Below are 3,576 nucleotides of genomic sequence, written 5' to 3' on the forward strand. Positions count from 1 at the left end.
TGTTTTCTTTTTCAGCTGTTACTGTTTCAATCGGCAAATGCAGAATGCCTCTTTTTTATTTCTTTGGAGGGATACAGCAGGAGCCGGCAATGACATTCCTAAGCTTTCGGCTGTTGTGATGAAAACTGGGTAAATCGCAGGGCAAACACCTAAATGTACACTTCAATATATGTACGTACGAATGTTAGTCTGCATATTAGTACAACCATACATACATACTGCATGGAGCACTCTGTAAAAATAAGCTGGAAATAATATGCAATGACTGCTTTTAACGCATAAGACTAACCCTTAGCCCTAAACTGCCATGTGACACTTCTTCAGAAAAGCCGGGTTAGTTATCCCCCGACGATCAGCCCGATTTCTGTGCGTTCTGCACTAACTTATAGTTCGGTTTTTGTCCGCGTTGACGGAAAAAAGAAGAATAGAGAGAAGGAATTTTCTTGAAATGTTCGTTGAGCCCAGAATCTGACAGGGCCTTTGCATCGGGGCCCTCAGCTGAGCACTTCAACTTCGGGGGGGAAATAGAAAAGGCGGATTTGCAAAGGAAGAGCAAAGTAGTGGGCGAGAAGCATAGGAGAGTGTGTGTGTGCGTGTTTGTGTGTGCGTAAGATGCGGGAGGTACAGCAAGGTATTTCTGGTGCAATTTACGATAAATTCTCCCCCGTTTTAGAACGAAAAAAATGCCAGAACAGCTGCAAAAACAGTAGCTGCCAAGCTCACAACAGGAGAAGGGGCACCAGAAGGCTGACCAACTGCCGTAGTGTTTGTTGTTTCTGCGGTCGATGTGGATGTTGCTTCTGTTGATGGCTGTGTCGGATTTGTGCCTGTGGATGTTGGTTCTGTCGTTGGCTCTGTTGATGCTGGGTCAGTTGAAGTTTCATCTGTAGTTGTATCGAGATCGCCGGCTTCTGACCTTGGAGCTGGCGTTGATGTTACTGTAACATCGGTGCCGCTTATACTGTCAACTTCGTTTTCAGTCTCAACTGCAAAGAACGCATACAACACATTTGTCAGGGAAAAGTGCATTTGTGCTGCCTTTTTTTTTTAAATTTTCTAGTCGTTCTGTATTTGTATATATTGCATAATCATACTTCCGTCTCCGCCGGCGAGCTCCGTATGTTCGGCTGCAAGCAAGACAAACCATCAAATCACAAGAAACAGTGTGCAGGTAAAAAATATGATTGGCTAAGAGAAAATAGCTCTCTTATTAATTTAAGCCTGTTTACAAATCACAGTGAAAGCTTCTCTTGGGTTTTGCTGCAGCGAGGGAAGGCGGTGCCCTGCTATTATATATGTCTTGAAAAGGTGTTGGGAAGAATAAGTAGTGTTATGTGAGAAGAATTAAAGCAGTTTATAAATGTGATTGAGGACTGCTTCTGCTCCATGCAGTATTGAAATTATTTTCCTTGCTTTTCTTTGCCTCGTTTTTCTCCTAGGCAGAAATTGCTGCCGGTGCTATCATAAGTGTTACTTGCTGTTTATTTTTGCAGTTGAAGTGTAAAGAAAACAGGACATACCTTCGTTCAAGTCTTGCGTAGGAGATACACTGGCCTCAGAGTGCAAGGCACACACGGCGGCAGCAGAGAGAACTGCCACGAACTTCAGAACCCCCATTCTAGGCCGCGGGAGACAAGAGGAAAGTTAAAATAGAAAGAAAAGATTTAAAACGTGAAATAATGCAATTTAAATGATTACATGAAAGCATCGATGCCACGCCAAGAGTGTGAAACCTCCCTTGTCGGTCTACCCGCGTGCAGGAGCCCGTTCAAGGCCTGCTTGTCGAAGCGGGGACCTCCGCAGAAACAGCAAAAATTAGACTGCAGCATTCGCTCTAAACCCTTTTATTTATTGAAAAAAACAAGAAAAACAGGGGGGGAAATTCTCATAAAGCGTCTACGGAGGAGCTTCTCGACGGTTTCGGCTGCGTGTCAGCGCTGCAGCTCCTCCCCGAACCTCAGTTAACAAAATGGCGTTGAAAGAGGCTTCTAAAATATCTCTCCTACACAATTTAAAAGTGGATGTATTTAGAACTGATTCTGAAACAGAGCGGCGGATGCCTCATTGATCATTCCGCGTGCGAAGCTCAGTTAATATCGCGGCTGAATTTGTAGGTGAGCTCGTTTGCAAATGAAAGGGAAATAAACATGGGGAGATACACAAGGAAAAGAAAACGAGAAGCCCTTCGCATTTTAGTTTTTGTCGCTTCCATCCATCGTTATTCCAGGCAACAAATAGCAAATGTCTGTATTCCTGAGGTGAGTTGGCAGCGAAACCCACGAACAGAATTTGCACACCTCTCGTGGTCGCTGCAGTGGCAACATTGTAAATGAAATGCCAAACACATAAACACGTATATAAACACATATTTCAGAAGATATACACCGGAGATAGGCCGCAAATGAGCTACAAAGGGCTGTTGCTAAGGTACCAGCAGACACTCTCGAAGCTCCTGAAGAATCTCTGCTATTTCTATGAATCAAGCGCTCTAATGACATTCAGAGAACTTATCCGATTAGTGTTTTCGTTGAAATGGATAGACTATTTACCCGACATTTTGCGCTTATGACGAATTCAAAGTGAATTCGTGCGGTATGCGGTATTTTTTTGCATAGTGATCTTTCAACGATTGCTATGTGGTATACCTGGGGTAGTAAGATTTGCATTCTCCTGTAGCTCAACTGTTGTCGCGGTACTGTCATGCGGGGGAAGAACAAACTACAATGGATGATGCTGAGATACTTACTGAGCCCACGAGCCTAGAGAACATAGGCAACGGGGCTCTGTGTTGGGTACTGTGGCTTCGAAGGGAAAATTAAGGAGAGATTCTAAGTGAACAAGAAGGAAACAAAGTTATCAGGAAAAGAAGCTAAGAATTTGCCTTGAAAAGAAGCGGAGTGAGCAGCAAGGGCTTTCCCAGTGCGTTTTGTAGTTCCTTTTCATTCGTTTTAGAATGACAAAAAGGACAGAGCAGCTGCCAAGAGAGCAGCCGTCATACTCAACGGAGAAGAGGCACCAGAAGGTTTGCCAACTTCCACAGGAGTTGTTGTTTCTGCTGTTGTTGTGGATGATTCTGTTGAGTTGGCTGCCGTTGCTGTTGGTGCGGTTGTCGGTGCTGTTGTTGTGGTAGTTGGCGCTTCTGTTCCCTGGGTTGGACTTCCCGTGGATGTAGATGATGCATTTTGGTCGTTGCCCCTCGGGTTCACAGTTACATCTTCAGATGCATCTGGTAAGTAAGCAGGCAACACAATTACATATGAAGGCAGGTAAAACACTGCTGCAGATGTTGTTTGCCTACATGTTTCTATTTGCCTCGTGCTTATCTTTATTGTGCTATCGTACCTCTCCCTTCAAGGTTGGCTTCCATCCTTGGACCTGCAAGCAACACAAGCCGCCGAAGCACAAGACAAAAGCCCAAAGGCGAACACAAGTGATTGTCAAAGGAAGAATGGCCATCATCTTAACTTTACTCTGTTTGCATATAGCAGCGGAAACTTCCCTTGTGCATGGTTTGCTCCTTCCAGCGTGAGAAGGTAATCCACTTCTAGTTGGTATGGCTTAAAAACGCTCTTAGAT

Source organism: Eimeria mitis, genomic scaffold (genome assembly GCF_000499745.2).
Source record: "Eimeria mitis Houghton genomic scaffold, Emh_scaff1304, whole genome shotgun sequence".
Taxonomy (NCBI): Eukaryota; Apicomplexa; class Conoidasida; order Eucoccidiorida; family Eimeriidae; genus Eimeria; species Eimeria mitis.